The sequence below is a fragment of the Amblyomma americanum genome, chromosome 1 (assembly GCF_052857255.1).
Source record: "Amblyomma americanum isolate KBUSLIRL-KWMA chromosome 1, ASM5285725v1, whole genome shotgun sequence".
Lineage (NCBI taxonomy): Eukaryota > Metazoa > Arthropoda > Arachnida > Ixodida > Ixodidae > Amblyomma > Amblyomma americanum.
Genome location: NC_135497.1, coordinates 407,331,834 through 407,353,096, shown reverse-complemented (window position 1 = coordinate 407,353,096; position 21,263 = coordinate 407,331,834). Strand labels below are relative to the sequence as shown.

General features: G+C 46.7%; 1 pseudogene; it reads left to right on the top strand.

Annotated features, from left to right (window-relative positions):
- The first annotated feature begins 3,565 nt into the window (after positions 1 to 3,565).
- LOC144124184 (uncharacterized) lies at positions 3,566 to 20,633 on the top strand (annotated as a pseudogene).
- The last annotated feature ends 630 nt before the right edge of the window (positions 20,634 to 21,263 follow it).

Sequence of the window (21,263 nt, the reverse complement as noted above, 5' to 3'; positions counted from 1 at the left end):
GAAAGGAAAGAACCACGGCTCACTCGTTCTTTAAAGGAGTTGCTCAAAAGACCCGGCTCTTTCCTGAGCGACCCAAGTGAGCGGGTGAGCCGTTCAAATGATCCGGCTCACTTCAGTGAGCGGAGTCGTTCTGAGCCGCTCACTGAAGTGAGCCGTTTTGCCCATCTCTACGCAAAACCACGAGACGCCGAACCAACGGCCGGTGATGTCGATGGCGATACGGCCGTACACTTTTGAACGGGCGATCACGCCACCTCAATGTGGCCAGCTGTCTAAAGGGCTCCACCAAACTTGTCAAACTTTCAAAAAATTTCGTGTAACGGTCAGCAGAAAAACTATGCGCTGAAAAAATAATTTTTCCACTTTATGCACGGGTTTCGCACCGATTTTTTTGTGTATATCGCGATTTCCATCCCGCACAGGAAATTTCAAGGACTTGCAAGGGTTAAAAAAAAATTAAGCACTTTCAAGGGCCTTGAAAATGCAATTTCCAAATTCAAGGGTTTTCAAGGGTTTCAAGGACCTGTGCGCACCCTAGATTATAAAGGATAGACTGCAGGCTTGGGTGGAGAACGAGGGGGTGCTAGGGGAACTACAAAATGGGTTCCAGAAATATAGGAGGTTGGAGGACAATCTATTTTCATTGACACAGTGTATAGAGATTGCTGAAAAGGACCACAGGCCCCTATGGATAGCATTTCTGGATATTACGGGAGCCTATGACAACGTTATTCAGGAGTACTTGAGGGACATACTGGGCACATTGAATGTGGAAGATGGAGTAATTAATTTTTGAAAAGATATATATATAAAGGTAACAGAGTGCGCATAAAATGGGAAAAAAATGGATCAGGGCCTGTAGAGATACAGCAGGGGCTTAGGCAAGGATGTCCTCTGTCCCCTTTGTTGTTCATGTACCTGCAAGGGTTGGAGACCAAGCTAGAGGGGAGGGGACTAGGCTTCAACCTTTCTTTTTTCAAGCAAGGGGAATGGATTAAACAGTCATTACCGGGACTAATATACGCGGATGATATAGTGCTAATGGCTGACAACAAGGAAGACCTGCAGAGGTTGATAGACATATGCGGTACAGAGGGAGATAGATTAGGTTTCAAGTATAGTAAGGAAAAATCTGCAGTCATGATATTTAATGAAGAGGGCGGCGAGCATAGAATACAGGAGTTCATGCTAGAAGTAGTGGATGAGTACAAGTATCTTGGGGTGTGGATAAATAACAGTGCTGAGTATCTGACAGAGCATGAAAAATATGTAATGAATAAAGCTAGTAGGAATGCAGCTGTCATGAAAAATACGGCACTGTGGAATTACAATAGGTATGAAGTGGTAAGAGGGATCTGGAAAGGGGTGATGGTCCCTAGCCTGACTTTCGGTAATGCGGTCCTGTGCATGAGACCAGATGTTCAAGCAAGGTTAGAAATTAAACGGGGAGTAGGGTGGTTAGTTTTGGGAGCACATGGCAATACACCAAATCAGGGGGTACAAGGTGATATGGGATGGGCGTCTTTCGAGAGCAGAGAGGCTAGCAGTAAGATAGCATTTGAGGAACGATTGAGAAAGATGGAGACAAAGCAGTGGGCTAGGAAAGTTTTCAGATGCCTGTATATAAAGAATGTTGACATGAAACAGAGAAAGCGAACTAGAAAATTGACAAGCAAATATCTGGACAGCAGTAGGGGGGCAAATCAACAATTATCAGTTAAGAAAAAGGTTAAAGAAATAGACAGAGCTCTGTGGAAAACAGGGATGCTGACGAAATCAGCACTGGGAACATACCGGACCTTTAAACAGGAAATTGCCCAAGAAAATATCTATGATAATTGTAGGGGAAGCTCTTTGTTGTTTGAGGCCAGGACTGGAGTTTTGCGGACTAAGACGTATAGAGTCAGGTACCACGAGATAGACACGTGCATTGCATGCGGAGAGGAGGAGGAAACGGCTGACCACTTGATACTTTTCTGTAAAGGGCTTCATCCTACAGTGGAAAGCAGCGGGGCTGATTTATCCAAGGCATTGGGGTTTAAGGATAGTGAAGGGAAAATAGATTTTAAGAAGGTAGAACTAACCAAGCGAAGGTTATACAATTGGTGGCTAAAAGCAAGACAGGAGTAAAATTTCACAAGACATGGCTAGGTGGCTTGAGCCACCGCCCGATTTAAAGGGTTAAGCCGTATCCATCCATCCATCCATCCATCCGCCCGCCCGCTCGAGAATACGAGAAGCTGGGCTGGCGCTGATCGGCTGCGCGCAGTACAAATCTTGCTTTCATGTTTAATTGCATTGGCTTAATTTCATTGGTTAATTGCATGGCTTTGTGAGGCTTTTGCAGGTACGTATTCCACATGCAATCTCTCCGACTGCACTTCCAGTGCGAAACTTGCATTCGTATTTGGTTGTAATTGTGTTTTTCTTTGTCTTTCGCACGCGCGTTTTGTATGCAGTCCTTCCAGCCGCGCTGACAATGCGAAGCTTTATCCGTGTTTCTTTTTTTTCAGGCTTTTGCAAGAACGTGTTCTATACGCCTCAGTATGTCGCGTTGTTGTGTTCCATTGTGCAAATCAAACGGAAAGAAAAAGATTCCCGGGCTGTCGTTCCATGGAATACCAGCTGCCGCTGGTGTACGAGAGAGGTGGCTTGCAGTAATTGGTTGCCTAATACAGAATCGAACTACACTAGAGTATGCAGCCGCCATTTCAGAACAGAAGACTTCATAGAAGGTAAAAAGCAGTGGCTCAGAAAGGATGCAGTACCATCCGTCTTTGAAGATTACCCTTCACGTTTGCAGCCCAAGGTGACCCCTGAACGAAGCACGGCAAGTATTACTAAACGTGATCGTGCTGTGAACAAACAGGCAACGAATGCTTGCACCAGTAGCAACGCTACCTCTCGACCGCTGCCATGTGCGACGCTGACGCTATCAGGTCCCGAAGCTGAAGAATCGGAGCCCATGGACACTACAAGCACTGCAGACGAAACAATGGACCTTCATGCTGTAGACTGCCAAAATGAATGGGTGCACAAGGCTGCACAGACTGCTACATGCGATAAAGGCATCCAGGTTGACAGCAATTCGGCCTCTTCTTTGCTCACTACCAAAAAGGCCAAATGGAAGAAAAAAGAAAGAGACCTGAGGAGCCAGATACTAAGACTACAGCAGACGCTTGACAACTACAAGATGGAGCTCAAGAAACTGCAAGAGGATTCTTTGACAGCAGACATTTCCTACATCAGAGAAAGAGCAGCAGAAAAAGAGGCTTCAGCTTTGTTTCTCATGGATAAAATCAGCACTTTCAACAAAAAAAGGCCTACCTGGTGTGAAGAAACAACTCAGCGTTGTGTGATACTGAGGCATTTATCAACAAAAGCCTAAGAACATATTTCGGGGGAAATGCTTTTGAAGCTACCTGACCAAAAGACCCTAACCAACTATACTGGAACGACAAGTGGTGAGACTGGGTTCAGCCAACTGGTGGAAACCTGGCTGATATCTGAAGCCCAAAACTTGGGCAATCCACAATCAAAGGTCTGCTTGCTCATTGTTGATGAGATGAGGGTAAAGGAGAAGCTGCAGTATAATAAGCAACGTGACTGCTTTGTCGGGCAAGTGGACATTGGGCTGGAAGAGGAAAATGCCGACCTTGTCTTAGCCAACTCGCTTTTGTGCTTTGTCCTCAGTGGATTGTCAACAATGTTTCGAATCCCAGTCGCATACTATTCTACAAGAGGGTTAACTTGGCCCCAACTCCAGCAGTTGACGATTTTTGTCATGCAAAAAGTGGAAGCCTGTGGGTTTAGGATTGTTCGCCTTGTGACTGACAATCATAAGGTGAATGTGAACTGCATGAAACTGCTCGGAAATGGTGTGCTTACCTACCGGATCGAACACCCCTGTGACTGCAACAGGCTTCTTTTCATCAGCTTTGATCCGTGCCACGTGATGAAGAAGGTGAGGTCACAGTTTCTGTCGCGTGGCCTTGGCCCAAAAGGTGAGATTTCTGCTTCTCATGTAAAAGGCCTATACGAGCTGCAGAAAGGCTTGTCTGTAAAGCCTGTTTGCTATTTGAGCAGGAAGCACGTCTATCCGACCAACATAGAAAAGATGAACGTGGCAAGAGCTGTCCAGCTTATGTCTCCTAGTGTCACCGCTGCCTTGGAGCACCTGAACGATCAGGCTAGGCACACTTGTGTCGTGTCATTTTCAGCTGCAGGCCCAACAATTACGTTCATGAAGAACGTTTATCGGTGGTTCGTGCTTCCCGATACGACGCAGCACATACACCACCATTTTTCGGATGCTCGTCAATTCGACGACAGTGCTGATCTGCGGCTTGAATGGCTTGAAGTCACTTTCCCTATGTATATAGAAGGGCTAAAAAAAAGATGCGGGCATACCAGTGAATTTCTCACAGACGAGACGTATCAGGCAATTCTGATCACTACGTATTCCACAGTGGCGTGTGTAAAATATCTGCTCACTGAAGAGAAGTTCGTTTTCATCCTCCCCCGAAAATTCAACAGCGATCCAATTGAATCCCTTTTTGGTAGTTTCGAATGTCATCCGGGTGTAACAACATGTTGGATGTTCGGGCTGCCCTGTCAGGTCTCGAAAAGCTACTGAAGACTGGGATCGCTGCGTCTAATTCAGCATCAAATATTGCCCACAAAAAATGTTCTCCGATATCAACACTCATACCCGCTGATATCCTCTCTTCTGTGCAACGAACTTCTACTTCAGCTCCAAAGCCTCCCCCAACGTCGACTGTGCAAGCACCGTCGAAGCTGCCGAGAGCAAGATTGATGCTTCAGAGGCTAACCACCGCAATTTTGCCACAGCACCTGCCATCGCTTCAGATCTTAGCTACCGCTTATGCGGGTTACATTGCATGAGTTTTCGGCGAGCATATAGAATGCGAGAACTGCCTTACTTTGTGTACCAAGCCAGTCAGCAACCAGCCAATCTTTCAGTTCACCTGCAGCCAAAACCGAGGTGGGCTGCTCTATCCGTCAGATCAGCTTCTCTTCGTTCTGGACACATTAAGAGCTTTTGCTGACCGCACCCTTCAAGAAAATCAGACCTTGCAAAAGCCTCTCACAAGATTAGTAGAGCACGCTGTCCCAGCTCTTTGTGCTTCAAAGTTGCTGAAGTGCAAGAGCGATGACAGCAACGAGCACAGACTTAAGCTCATGAACCTTATATCGGTTCGTTTCCTGAGGCCGCTCCTCTGCAACTACGCATTCAATGTCACTGATAAGCATGACGTAGTTAAACATATTGCAAGAAAGCCCCTTTCGCGAAAGTACGCGAAACTGTGGAACGCGAAAGTACGCGAAACTGCCATATGGGAGTTACCCTCCACAGTAAGCGCTTTTTTTTCGAGTTGGAGTAAGTTTTGACTCACAATGCGCTGATATTGAATGCATGAACCTCTAGATTGAAGCAGTGTTATCTGCAGGCAGATGGTGCAGCGCCTTGCGTTACATAACTGATGGCACTGATAGGAGGGCACATTTTTCGCGCGTACCATATATACGTCCAAGTTGAGCGTCAACACTGCGACTCGAGAGACCAGTGTTGCAGGAAGTGCGCTGCAGATCAAATGATGAAACCACATGGCACAGCTCCACATTTTCTGGCGCCAGCTCTTTCAACGCCCAAGCTTTCAGTGTTAGCTGCTGCCAAACACTGCTTTCAAATAACGACCCTCAGACAAGCGAACTTAAAGGTGACAGAACAATTTTCCACGCATTGGATTTAAGCAGGTGTGAGGTCATATCAGCGCAGCAGACACGCATTGCACAGCAATAGCCGCAAACGACACGACTGAAATGGGCCGGTTACCCATAGCAATAAGAGCTTCCGAGCTCCCTTTTAAAAATGTTTTGATTGTACTTGAAACAACATGAACGCAGTCGAAAAGACAACAACAAAACAGCTGCGGTCTCCGTTTCTATGAGCAACGGTGATGCGATGGGCATCCTACTCCGGTGGCGGCGCATGGCGGCGAAAGGCCGTACTAGCCCCGACGGCTGGCTCCCATTGTTCACCTCTCCTTTTGCCAGGCACAGAAAGTAGAGGAGGCACTGAGGCACGAGGTGGCGCTGCAGTCGCTAGCGGGCTCACGGTAGGCAAAAGGCCAGGGAGTGTCGTCACGGAGAGGTGTTGAACGCGGGTTTTCAAGGCTTGTAGGCACGTTTTCAGTTTCTGGGAATCACAGCAATGGTTGATGTTTTCAACTTAGTAATTTCTTGAAGTACATGAGCTCGCGTTGGACATGTGCGGCGTATTCAGAGAAACAGTCGCCACTGTGCACTGTATATATGGTTAGTAGTAAACAGAAAGCGTTTCTGGCGTTGATTTCTACGCTAGGAATTGAATAAAATAGAAAGTTTTTGACACTCTGCTCTAGCCAGAATGATTTTACTTCGGGACAGTAGTGAAAGGATGTGCTGGCGTTCTTTCGGCGGAGCAGACGTGCGCTCACCGTCTGCTGACATACGTAGGTGTCGCACTGTGCGAAAAGTGGGGACAGCGTCATGTCCCCATTCTCCTCTGTCTCGCTTAGGTGCTGTTTTTATCCGCAGGATCACGCACCAGCCAGGTCGACTTCTCTCTCCCCTTGTTAAACTGATCGATTTGGTGAACATTTTTTTTATTTCTGGAATTATTTTCTTTCCTAGCCCTGGGGTCTTCTGTTTCGTGACGAAAAATTACAGCAAAATATTCAGTAGAAATTTATAAATTACGCTGTCTAGATGCGTGGTCATCGAAAATTGTGAGGTAATTTCTTTGATCTCTTTGAGGCTTTCTTTGAGTTCAGTGCCGCATTTCTTTGACCAAAGCGCAAGCGAGGAGGCAAAAAATGAGAGAATAAACGTTAAGGTTCGTTTTCTGACCTTTCACATTTTCGGCGATTGGCATTACTCACACCTTCGGGATTTCGTAACGCATGAAAATAGAATGATTCTATTTGTCGCAAACGATTCCTAAGACATTGAGGAGTGTAATTTATCTCTCGATTTTTTCCTACACGTGCAGTACCATGTTAGTTATTTTTGTAAGAAACATTTTCATGTAATTATGCATGCATAAGTACATGAGCATCTAAAAAAAGAACAAATAGCATCATCATACAGAACAAAGCTTCGTGAACATGCTGGCATAAAAAAAATTGCATACATTCTACTCAATTATTTAATACCTTGAGGTGACTGACGAGGGTGTTAATTATAATCACCCAAGAACTGCACCACGTATAGCTAAAAATAAAGTGCATTACTGAAACTAGCATAGAAATTTCATATTTGCACTAAATTTAGTTACATATCGCATGCATAAATAACGAAAACACTTTTCATTGCCACGTCCCCTCTCAATCTCGCCATGTGTCTGTTAGTAGCAAGCCTGAGGCTGCTTCTTTCCAGACAAGCTTCGAGATCATGGACTACATCATGAAACACGACACATGCATGATGCAATGAAAAAGCATGTCGCTTTTAGCACGCTTAAGGTACGCTATAAGCACGCCAACTTGACCGCGCTTACCAGACTTCTTTCTACTTGAGACAAATAGTTACGTCAGTCGTATTAAAAAACACTTTCAAGTAAATATTAAATACCATTAAAACATGCTGTGCTATTAACAAAAGAACGCATTCCTTGGGGGCGAGTGAATCTGCCAGTGCCCCGTGCACACCGGCTCAAGGTGGTAAATAAGTGCGCAGCTACATATGTGCTTTTTTTTCCTTGCGAAGTTATAAGCGTACTATGCAGATGTTCAGGTGAATGAATGCAGTAACTTGCATGCTTATATTAAGTACATTGAGTGGCAGTGCCGATCGACTCCCAGACTTCGCGTTTTACTACCGCGGCCCATTCCCTGTTAACCGATTAGAGGCGAGGTCACAGAAGCGGCAATCTGACAACAATGATAAATACCAAAATGGCCGCCCCTGCTTACCGCCGTGCTACAATGCCGGTACTCCAAGTTTTATTTACTGACTCTAGTCTCACTTATCTAGGCTGTCACCTGAACTGCGCCGTAAGGGAAGGGATAAAGGAGGGACTGAGATAAAAAAAGGAAGAGGTGCCCTAGTGGAGGGCTCCGGAATAATTTCGAACACCTGGTGATCTTAAATGCGCACTGACATCGCACAGCACATGGGCACCTTTGCGTTTAGCCTCCATCGAAGTGCTGCCACCGCGGTCGGGTTCGAAGCCGGGTACTCCGGATCAGTAGCAGAGCGCGCTAACCACTGAGGTTCAGCATTAGTTAAATCGCAGCTAATGTTGGAGTGAAAAGCATCACTACGCTAAGTAAAGCAGTCTTCGGGTAGGCAGCACAACGACCTTGAACGAACTTCAGCCCAACCAAGGATAGCCGTCTATGACCATATATGTGGCACAGTTAGGGTGTCGAATCCTTGAGCCCTGACTTTGACTCATGGCCTTTAGTTGACCTTTGGCATTGGGTGACCTTCGGGTTGACCTTTGACATTAAGAACATCCGATGGGGTGTTGTGAAGCCACGTGATGACATCAGATGGGTGTGTCTTAAGACCATGTGATATCACGTCATAGCCACGTGGTCGTGTGGGTATATATAGAACGGCTGTCGCGAGCGTGCAACGGAGCTGCCATACACGAGCGTGAAACGCTTAGTAAGTCGTTGCTTTTTGCTAAATTCCAGGGCTGCGAAAGTTAAACCACTGCATATATTTTTAAGTGCGTTAGCTCTTACTCAGCACCTTTCTAGATTTCTTCGGGTGTGCTACCACCTCCCTTCGGGGTGAAATTTTCTAAGAATTCCAAGAAGACGGCCCCATACTAAATCAATAAAACAACCCATTAGGTGATTTATTAGTGACGTTATTATAATGAACTGGTGATTGATTGGTGATGTCATTGATATATCCAATGAATGACTGATTGGTGACGTCACTTATAAATCCAAAGGTGTGAAATTCGTATTTCCCATAGTGTACCTCACCTTAATCTCATTTATATCAATTGTAGTAAACCAAGCAGCTAATGCTTGTTACTTTGTCTTCCAGATGATGGTGGCATCTTTTTTCCCTCTGTTCTGTACCCGGATACGTCCACATACAAAACCATCTGTTTATTCTTTTGTTTAGTTTTTTTCCCCGTTCAATAGAAGCCTGGAATTCTCTACCCGGGTCCATTCGTTCTTGTCCATTTCAAAACTTTGTAACTGCCGTTGAAGACGCATAATAGCTGTGTATTCTTACCCTGTCGTTAACAGTTCCTTTCTTGTTTGATATTTCATTTGTGATTTCAACTTTTTGTAGTGCTCACTTTGTACATTTTGCTGCATTTTGTTTCCTTGCATTTTTGTGTTTTCCCACTCCTGCCATAGCGCATATAATTGCGCTGCAGTATGTATAAATAAATAAATAAATAAATAAAACTCCGATGACCTCACCGCCCTTCTTCCTTCGTGGTTTTTCGTGTCCATGTTTATGAGCACCGGTTTAACCATGAAATTGCTCCTCGTTTTGCTGTCAATGTCGGTCCCGTCTTCGCCCTCATCTACCAGGTATCCCAGCTTTACCAGTTGCGCTCTACCAGCGGGCGATCTTTTACGTCTTTCCAGTTCAAACCTGAGCATGGTTTCACTTTACGTGCTCCTCATAGGTGCCGTACGCCCCCCATGTTCATCAGCTTCTCGGTCAACACGCTGTTCATGACGCCAAAGGATTTCTGATACGCCTTTCTGATGAAATTGTTTGTTGGGGGAAGGCAATGTGAGTCAGTGCGTTTTAAAGATCCCCAGGTGGTCGATATTATTCCGGAGACCTCCACTATGGCCCGTCTTTCATTTCTTCTCTCAGTCCCTCCCTTATCTCTTCCCTTACAGCACAGTTGAGGTGGGCTGAGGTGTATTCCAGGATATGTGAGGCAGCTACTGCCCTATTTCCTTTCCCTAACAACCAATTTTCAAAGGAAACAGCGCAGTGTCTCACTTATCTAGGCTGACACCTGAACCCGTGGTAAGGGAAGGGATAAAGGAGGGATAAAAGGATAAAAGGGATAAAGAGAAGAAAGAGGTGCCCTAGTGGAGGGCTCCGGAATAATTTCGAACACCTGGTCTTAAACATGCAGTGACATCCCACGGCACACTGGCACCTTTGCGTTTCACCTACATCGAAACGCAGCCGCTGGGGTCGGGTTCGGATCTGGGAACTCATGATCAATAGCCGAGTGCGCTAACCACTGAGCCACCGCGACGGGTAATGTCTGTTTCTTGTTCTTTTTCCTATTGTTAGGTAGTAGATATCCTCGGTATGATGACCGTGAAAGTGATCAGCAATGCCTCTCGCTCCTGCATCCCTTTTCCACTGTTCGTAGCCCGGCTTAGCATTCTTTTTAAATAGGTTTTTGGGGAAAGGAAATGACGCAGTATCTGTCTCAAATATCCTTGGACACCTAAACCGCCGTAAGGGAAGGGATAAAGGAGGGAGTGAAAGAAGAAAGGAAGAAAGGGTTGCTGTAGTGGAGGCTACAGAATAATTTCGACCACCTGGGGATCTCTATCGCACAACACACGGGCGCCTTAGCGTTTTGCCTCCATAAAAAACGCAGCTGCCGCAGTCGTGTTCGAACCCGGGAACTCCGACTTAGCATTCTGCACATCTCTTTTTTTTAGCGTTCCAAAAGCTGGATGGCATGACCCCGCTTGCTTTTCTCCTGCAGCCACATTCCCAAAATGCAAAGTTTATTCGTACTTCTTAGGGGTTGTCCGTTTATTTCCAAATTTATAATTCCCCTGCCGTGTTTCTTTGGGGGGAAGAGTAAATTCTGATTTTTCTGGTGAGTACTGCATCCCGCTAAATAAAGCGAATTGGCCGATTTCATTGGCCACTCATTGCAGCTTTTCTTGCTTGTATCTGCTCGATCCTTTCCCCATTCACACCGTTACGTCATCCTCATCAATTGAGTTTTTTCTGGAAGAAGGGAGAGATACCGCAAGCATGGAAAGCTGCGAACCTGATTTTCTTTCCGAAGCAAGGGAAGAAGCTCAGCTTTTTAGCATCTTAGAACCATTTCCATCACATCTTGCATTGAAAAATTTATTCAATCAAAACTGAATAGATTCATGGAACATCAAAATCTTTATCCTGATACCATGACAGGCTGCAGATCAAACCTATCGGCATGCGATGTCATGCCACAGCTGAAGGAGCTATCATCGATAAAAAGACTGTTGATACTAGGGTCATTGTGGGACTGGTAGTCTCCAAAGCTTTTGATAGTGTCAAACACGTTGCCTTACTTCAGATCCTTAGCGCGATAAATGTTGGAGTTGAGACGTGTAACTACGTAAGACTCAATTCGGACTGCCACCATCAGCCTGGGAGGACAATCACTCAAAAACATTAGATTGGGGAATAGAGGGACGCCGCAAGGGTCCGTTCTCTCTCCATGTTTAATGTAGCGATGATTTGGCTTTCAGGGCAGCTGGACGGAATCACAAATCTGCGTCACACTATATATGTCGACGATTTGGCGCTGCGGGTGAGCAGGGGTAGCGATGGACAGATTGAAAGCACACTTCAGAGAGCCATAGATGCAATGGAGAAATATCTCGAGCCGATTGGCTTATAATGCTGAGCAGAAAAATCATAGGCTCTTTTTCTGTCATCTCAAAAAAGAAAAAGAAACAGTCCCCCTTGCAAGGGCTGTGATATTGTCGTGTGTGTTTTTGTTCTCCCTTGATCTCGCACTTAAAGTCATCTTCAACCAGTGGGGTGCCGATCGACGGTGAAGAGGTAGGAGCTCGGCAGAACTCTCGTGAGCGCGGCCTCGACCGCTTGGCCTGTCTCTTGCGCCTGGCTCCTGTGGTCCTGGTCCCCCATTATGCCTTCGACCCGCATCGTTAGTTAGTTAGTTATATTGATTTTAATGGCACAAAAGCAACTGAGGCTATGATGCACCAAGCACACGGTTAGAGCTTTTGTTAAAGGTTACGGTTTTTATATCTAAAGTTTGTTTAAAACATTGGCTTCTCTGAGAAACTTAAGAATGCTTGAAAAATCAACCAGTGCTTGATCACCCAAAAGTAACATGGGGTGTAGTGGGATGTATTCATTGCAGAATGTTGTGAAATATTTTTTCCTCAGTTGTTCCAGTTTTGTGCATACAATTAAAATGGTTTACCGTGAGTTCATCGTCACACATTTCGCAGAGAGGTTTGTCTTTTTTGGTCAATAGGAAGTTGTGTGTAAGGTGTGTGTGTCCAAAGTGTAGTCGACACAAAATAACTTCTGTAAAACGTTCCTGATGTTTAGATGATCTCCACTCTCCCAAAACGGGTTTTATAGTGTAGTTTGTTGTTTGTCTGTTCTTCCCATGCAACCTGCCGCTTATGCCTTAGTTTACTGTGCAGTAAATTAGAAAAATCACTCTGTGGTATGTTAACTTGTTTTATATGACCAATTCGAGCTTGTGCTGCACAAGCATCTGCTCTCTCATTTACCTAAAATTCCAACATGGCTAGGGACCCAGCAGAATATAATGTTATGTTTTTGCTTTGTGACTTTGACTATGTTATGTATGATTTTTCCTATTATGGGTTCAGCAGCATTTGTAGGGTGCAGCACTTTGAGCACACTCAGTGAATCGGTGTAAATTATGCTACTTTTATGTTTTGTTTTACTATTTGTTCTACGGCTACAAAGATTGCATAAGACTCCGCAGTAAATACCGATGCATACTGTGGCAATCGTATCATTTTTTCATTTTTACCTTGAATTACTGCACTTCCGACATGACTGTTTTTGAGCCATCAGTGTAAAATTCAGTGTAGGTGTCATATTTTTCTCGTAAGACAAAGAACTCTTGCAGTATGTGCTCGTGTGGCATTTGCTCTTTGTTTACGTGTGTCAGTGTGAAGTCACACACCGTAGGGAGGCTGTACCATGGTGGCAGATATTCATGTGTTTGTGCAATATTCGGTAGGGTGTCCAGCACTGCTAACTCTTCACATTTATCCTAAATGCGCATTATTAGTGGCCTGATAAAATGTGGTTTATTATTGAATAATCTTCTAGATGGGCACTTGGTAACAATGGGATAGCAGAGATGTTTAGGAAGAGAACGGGTTTTTAGGATGTACGTGCATGTAAGTGTGACTCTTCTATCCTCTAGTGTCGGCTCATTAGCTTCAACATAAAGACTATTTACCGGGGATGTTCTATATGCTCCAGTTGATAGGCGCAGACCAAGATTATGAACAGGGTCCAGTCGTTTCAAGTAGGATGCTCTTGCTGAACCATATACTATGCACCCGTAGTCCAGCTTGGAGCGCACCAAAGAGCGGTATATTTGTAATAGGCATGCTCTGTCGGACCCCCACTGTTTTCGCGAGAGTACCTTTAATACATTGAGGGCTTGGGATGCTTTCTTTTAAGGTTGTTAATGTGTGGTAGAAATGTAAGTTTCTTGTCAAAAGTGACGCCTAAAAATTTATGTTACTGTTTGACTGGCAGTGTGATTTGATTCAAGCAGATTGGGATCGACCTGTAGGCCTCGTCGTAATGAGAACAGAACAGCTACTGTTTTTTGAGGAGAGAATTTGAATCCATTTTTCTCTGCCTAAGCAGCCAGTTTATTTATTGTGATTTGTATTTGTCTCTCGCAGGACAGTATGCTGGAAGAAGTGTACGCTATCTGTAAATCATCTACATAAACTGAATACATTACGGACTTGGGTATTACTTTGGCCAAAGAATTCATTTTTACTATGAAAAGTGTCGTACTTAAAATGCATCCCTGGGGTATACCATTCTCTTGGGTGAATGTCATTGACAGAGTTGCTCTTAGACGGACTCTGAATGTGCGGTTGGTCAGGAAGTCGTTCAAGCAGTTCAGCATCCTGCCGCGGATCCCTAGCTCTCTCTGCTAGGTCATGGAGGATGCCGAACTTCCACGTGGTATCATAGGCCTTCTCCAAATCAAAGAAGACCCTGATACAGTGCTGTTTGTGGATGAACGCCTCTCGGATGGTGTTTTCTAGGCGGATAAAGTGATCAGTGATCGAGCATGTTTTCTTAAATCCACATTGATGTACATCTAAGAATCGACGAGATTCAAGTGTGAAGGTCAGTCTAATGCTTATTATGCTTTCGAAAGATTTAGCAATGCAGCTGGTGAGGGCCATCGATCTGTAATTGTTAGGACTTGTTGGTGGTTTTCCAGGTTTTTCAGAAAAGGTACTATTATTGCTTTCTTCCACTCCTCAGGTATATACCCAGTCGTCCATATTTTGTTAAAGAATTTCAACAATGCCTGCATGGCAGCCTCCGAGAGATGGGCGAGCATAGTGTAATGCCCATTGTCTGGTCCTGGTGCTGTCTTTTTACCCAAAGATAATACCCTATTCAATTCTTGGAGTGTGATGGGTTGGTTGTAGTCCTCGTGCATACCTGCTGCAAATGGAAGTTTTTGTTTTTCTGCTATTGCTTTGTGCTTAAGGTACGTGTTTGTGTAATTGGACGAACTGGAAACTTCAGCAAAATGTTCACCCAATATGTTGACCTGTTCCTCTAATGATGTTTGTGTCCCAGGTGTAGTCAATAGAGGAAGTGTGAAAGGGGTATGGTCACTACTGAATCTACGAAATTTTTCCCACATCTTTTTTGAGGTTATTGAGCTGTTTATTGAGGACACATATTTCTGCCAAGAGGATTTCTCGGCATTTCTTCGAATGAATCGCGCTCTGGCCTCGGCCCTCTTAAAGGCAATCAAGTTCTCCGCTGTTGGACACCGACGTAGAGAGCCCCAAGCTTTTTGTTGTTTTTTGCTAACGTGCATTCTTGTGTCCATCATACTTTATGTTTTTTGTGTACGAGTCCTGTTGTTTGTGGTATGGCTAGTGTAGCGGCCGATATTATGCATGTAGGAAACCTTTCATTAATTTCGTCTATGGTGAGGTCTTCACAAAATTCTTTTTCTAGTGTGGCATTAGCTGTAAAAAGTGACCAGCCGGCGAGGTGAAGTTTCCAGCACCGTGGTCTTGTGGGGATGACTGGAGTAGACGATGAGAGGCTGATGATAATGGGTAGGTGATCACTTCCCAGAGGGTCATTTAAAACATCCCATTTAAAATCGTTAAAAAGCGATGGTGATGCGAAAGCTAAATCGAGGAAGCTCATTTTTGCCGAGCTTGGGCAACAATAAGTGGCTTTTCCTGTATTTAAAAGATAGATGTTATTTGAGAGGATAAAATCATCGACTGTTTGCCCCCTACAGTCGCAGCGCTCGCTTCCCCAAAAAGGGGAGTGAGCGTTAAAATCCCCAACTACCAGATATGGCTCTGGAAGTTCATCTATCAATTCTTCTAGATCATGGACTGTTAATGTAAAATGTGGAGGAATGTATACGGAACAGATTGTTAGTGTTTTATAGCTCACAATGCTGACTACAACCGCCTCAAGTTTTGTATTGAGCTTGATTTCTCGAGCAGGGATGCCGCTTTGGACGACAATTGCGACGCCTCCTGAGAGTCGGTTTGCCTGCTCGCGATCGTGTGTAAAAGTTTTATAATATTTCAGGATATGCACATGTTGTGGACCAAGATTGGTCTCCTGAAGACATAAAACTATGGGTAAAATTGACCCTAAAATATGTGTTATGTCACTGTAATTCCGCATAAGTCCTCTGCAATTCCATTGAATTAAAAAAGCCATGTTTCTGTTTTTGATAGGAAATGAAAGGGGATTTACTTATGTGGTGGGCCCGTTATGAGGGGCCAGTCTTTTTTTCGCTCAAGAGAGCTGTTCCGCCGCTGTAATGGAGGCGGAGTGGGTGTTGTACCCATCACCTCAACAGAGGTGCTGGAGGACCGCGCAGCCGCGGTTGTGTTAGTTTCAGGTTTCTACCAACGGGGGGAGGTCCTGCGGGATGCCGACCCATGGACCGGCGGTCCCTGCTTTGGCAATGACAGGGCAGCTTTCGCTGACCCTGCCTGGGGCGTGGGTGGCCCTGCCATAGGCTCAGTGGGAGCGGCCTTGGCAGGTGCCGGAGTGCTGTGTGGTGCTACACCCCTGCGCACCACATCAGCGAAGTTTTGTTTTGCTGTGGAGGAGAATGAGTTTGTAAGTGCAAAACGCCTTCTCGCTTCTTTAAATGAAATGTTTTCTTTTGTCTTTATGGTGATTATCTCTTTTTCTTTCTTCCAGGACGGACACGCCCTGGAGTATGCAGCATGTTCTCCTTCACAGTTTGCACCGCGCAGGGCTGCGTCACATCAGAGTGGTGATCATTCGGGGCACATTTTGCGCAAGTTTTGCGACCGCGGCAGCTTTGTGAGCCGTGGCCGAACCTTTGGCAGTTGAAACATCTGCGAGGATTTGGTATGTATGGTCTTACATTGATTTTCAAATATCCCACGTCGATTGTGTCGGGCAGGGCGCTGGTGTTGAACATCAGGATCATGTGTTTTGTGTCGATTTTCTTGTTGTCCTTCCGGATTTTGATTCGGTGGACATCTATGACGTCTTGGTCGATGAGCCCTTCGAGCATTTCTTTTTCAGTTATGTGAAGAAAATCACTTTCCGATATTACGCCTCGGACAGTGTTAAGTGCGAGGAGTCACGGAGACCGGGATTTCCCCTGTGGACGTTAGGTTGGAGAGCTTAGAGTGTTGGACATTGTCACACAGTTCGAGCAATAAGTCGCCGCTGGTCATTTTTGACAGCTTATAGCCAATGCCTAAGGTTTCAGTCAAGCACTTTGACACAAAGAAGGGGGTTATTATTCTTGCCTGTTTATCTTGTTGTTCACTGTGGATCACATGATATTTGGAGAAAGTTACTGTTCTTTTTTGAAAGAAGCTGTCTGCCTTGTTCTGCCCTCTTTTGAGAGAGCGATCAGGTTTTGAAAGTTGGGGAGCCATAAAAAAATTTAGTTTTTCGGTCATGGTGCCAGCCACCCACCACGGAGTCCAACACGGGGATGGGACAGGAACTTGATAGCAAGTCCTGCCCACACCAGCTGTACACCTCAACTATAACCAAATATGACGCAACTCAGGGTAGTTGGTCACACAAGGTTAACCCTCGCCGCCAGGAAAAAAGGAAAAACCAAGAAGCGAGTAGGAGATAGGAGAGTTGTGAGAAAGACATAGGAACGTGAAAGATGGAGGGGAGGATAGGAAAAGGCGACTGCCGATTCCCTCCGGTCGGGTCAGGCCGGAGGTGCCGTCTACAGGAAGCTGGGGCCAAAGTGGTGTGTTGCCTCCGCCGAGGGGCCTTAAAGGTCCAAACGCTCGGCATCGGCTCAACCACCAGGATTCCCTTTTCCCCGGACACGGTGATGCCACGCACGGCTAGGCACAGGTTCTCGGGTCCGTGGTGATGCACTGTTCACCATCATCCCCTTGCGGGGATGTCCCTGCGGATGCTCGGGAACCTGCGGTGTCGCCACTCACCGACGCCGGCAAGCTGCAGATGCCCCGCTGCGGGGACGACCCGCATCGTCTGAACAACCTGTGACATTCTGGCGGAGGTGCCATCTTATGCAACGTCATCCCCTACCTCCCGCTTCACAGAGTCCCATTCCCAGCCCGGGCCGCCGGCCTTCTAGTAAGGAGGACGAGATCCGTGTTAGCCGGTGTCTTCAAAGACTCAGCCCCGAATTCAGCCTCTTGCCGCACATTACCCCTAGTGCCCTTGACCCGCCAAGCTCAGAGTCGACGTTCTCCGAGGCGCACATCTTAGCGGACCACGTCACTTTGCCGCCTGACTCGAGCATGTTTCCGCTGGTCGAGTCCACACCGGTTGCCTCTGGAGAACTTCTTGAAGGCAGTGTGCAGCTGCTTCTTGACAGGGGTGTTGGTGCTGCCAGAGGTGCCACGCGGCTTCACTCTGGCTGTGCCCAAGTCCTCGTCACCAATTTTTGCAGCGCTCCGCAGCACTTCACCAAGGGCACAGTAATCGGCCTTACCGAGCGCCTCAGCGCCCCTGTCGATGCTGAGACCTTGTCTTCTTGTACACCCCCTCCCCAGCCCTCGGTGCCTCCTTTGGTGTCAGCATTGCCCCGCAACTTTGCTCATGAAAGAGAGACGAGCCCCTCGCTCTGCTGGGTGAGTTCCACGACTGCTTTTCTACGTCAGCAGGGGTTCGCCAGACGCCAATAGCAAAGCACAGAATAATTACCGACGACGCTGTCCATCCTGTTCGTCAGTCACCTTATCGGGTTTCGTTAAAATAACGTGAAACGATACAATATCATGTGCGCGAAATGTTGGCCGATGACATTATCCAACCATCTCAGAGTCCTTGGGCTGTTCCGGTGGTGCTGGTGATGAAAAAAGACGGCACCCTTCTCTTTCGTTTTGACTACTGGCGCCTCAACAGAGCCACAAAGAAGGACATATATCCACTTCTGCACATCGGTGACGCGCTTGACCACCTGCGTCATGCCCGTTACTTTTCATCAATCGGCCTTAAAAGTGGGTATTGGCAGAAACAAGTCGATGAGCGTGACAGAAAAGAGACGGCTTTCACCACCCCAGATGGACTGTATGAGTTCAAGGTGATGACCTTCGTACTCTGTACTGCTCCAGTGACCTTCCAGCGCATTATGGACACTGTGCTCACTGGCCTCAAAAGGCAAACATGCCTTGTTTACCTTGATGATATGGTCATTTTTTCCAGCACATTTCATGAATATCTTGTTAGCCTAAAAGTGGTCCTGCAGGCTATCAGAAAGGCCGGCCTCACCCTCAAGCCTACGAAGTGCCAGTTTGTCTATGACAAACTGAAATTTCTGGGTCACTTCGTCAGTCATGAGGGCGTCTTTCCTGATCTCGATAAAACAGTCGCCGTCGCTTCCTTCCCAACGCCATCGGACAAGAACGCGTGCGGAGGTTCCAGGGCCTCTGCACTTACTACAGACTCTTTGTTCCTAACTTTTCGGATATCGCCGCGCCACTTACTCGCATCACGAAGTCCGTCCCATTCCAGTGGTGTAGTGAAGAGCAGCTTACATTTGACCATCTAAAACGACGCCTGCAGGCTTCCCCTGTCCTAGGCCATTTTGATCAGGAAGCCGCGACTGAGGTACACACTGACGCTACTAACAAGGGCCTCGGGGCCGTCCTGATACAGCACCAGAATGGCGCCGAACGTGTCATCGAATACACCAGTCGTGTTTTGTCGAAGGCAGAAACCAATTACTCGACCACCGAAAAAGAATGCCCCGCAGTAATTTGGGCGATCACAAAGTTCAGACCCTATCTGTATGGAACCCCATTCCAGGTGGTCACAGACCACCACTCTCTGTGTTGGCTGACCAATCTAAGGGACCCTGCAGGCTGACTTGTACGATGGGTCCTTCTACTGCAAGAATTCGACGCTATGATCATCTATAAGTCTGGCCGCATATACACTGATGCTGACTGCCTTTCCCGCGCTCCCATTGAATCCGCGCCTACTGATACGGACGACTATGACATATTCTTAGGAGCTCTAAGTACCGAAGATATAGCGGCGCAGCAGCGACTCGACCCCGACCTTCGCGACGTGATCTCACATTTGGAGGGTCAAGGAGGCGTAGGTCCTCGTCCTTTTGTACGCGTAGTACGTAATTGATGCCTTCGACACAACGTTCTTTATAAGAACTTTGCCCTGAGCCCGAGGTCATGGCTTTTAGTTGTGCCCACTGGTCTACGTGACGATATTATAGAAGCGTCTCATGATGACCCCTCTTCGGGACACTTGGCGTTCAGCCGATAGCTCGCGCGTGTACGTTTGAAGTATTATTGGCCACAACTTGACAAGACCGTTCGCCATTACACCAGGACCTGCCACGAGTGTCAACGGCGCAAGACTCCACCCGTGAAGCCTGCGGGACTCCTTTACACCATCATTCCACCACTCAGTCCATTCCAGCAGATCGGTACGGACCTACTCGGACCTTTTCCAAAGTAGCAATCGGGCAACCGATGGATCACTGTTGCGACGGACTACCTCACGCGGTATACCGAATCACGCGCTCTGCCATCATCAACGGCTTGGGATTTGGTAAAGCTTTTTGTCTAGTCCGTCGTTCTTCAACAAGGTGCTCCAAAGGTCCTTATCACTGATCGTGGTGCCGCATTTGTCTCAACTTATCTCACTGATACTGAGCTTAAGCCACACCGCCCAGCGCAAAGCTACCGCATACCACCCACAAACAAACGGGCTGACCCAGCGCTTTAACAAGACCTTGGCTGACATGCTCTCAATGCATGTCGACATCGAGCACCGAACCTGGTATGAAGTGTTACCGAAAGTAACTTTTGCGTATACAACACTGCGGTTCAACAAACTACCGGATTTTCCCCATTTCGCCTGGTGCATGGCCGGAAAGTTGTTTACCATGCTCGACGCTATGCTGCCCCACCAGCCAGACGTCTACGCTTACGCCGATGCTCAACTCGTCGCCCAACTTGCGGAAGAAGCCCGACAGTTGGCACGCCTTCGCATCCAAGCCAGCCAGCAAGTCGATGCTCGCCGATACAACCAAGGCCACCATGATGTTCAGTTCAATCCTGGCGATCAAGTGTGGGTGTGGACTCCAATTCGACGCCGTGGTCTTAGCGAGAAGCTGCTGAAACGATACTTTGGCCCGTACGAAGTAATTCGCCGTATAGGCGAGTTAAATTATGAAGTGTTGCCGTTCGTAACGCAGGCGTCCCGCCAGCCGCCTGCCTCCCAAGTCGTTCACGTAACTCCCCTTGCCTGACGCCTTTCCTAATTGGAATTTTATTGCTGACTTTATGGAAGACTATGGTAGCTATACAGTTCCTATATATATCTTACAGTATTTTGACATAAGACTCATCTACACCCTGATTCCACAATGCCTGTATGACTGCTGAGACCCTTTGTAGCAGGAGCTACACTAGGCTAGCAGTCGATCATTTCGCGATAATGGGAGAGGCCAGTTGTGCGCATGTGCCGTTACCATGGCAACCGGAGAGGAACAGTGGGTGCGCCACGCGCTTCGTCGCCGCGCGCCCGCTCCACCGTCAAAGCTGAATGTGACATCACGCGGATGAGCATTTGTGCACATGCGCCGATACTATTGTAACCAGAGACCCCACAGCTGCGCCACGTTCGTCCCCACTGCCTCGCCGCACGCCGCTTTATCACCCGAAATGCGCGTCGTCGCATGTGCTACATTGCTTATAAAAGGCGGAGATGTAATCGGCGGCTGTATGGCAAAGCTTGATATGGATGCA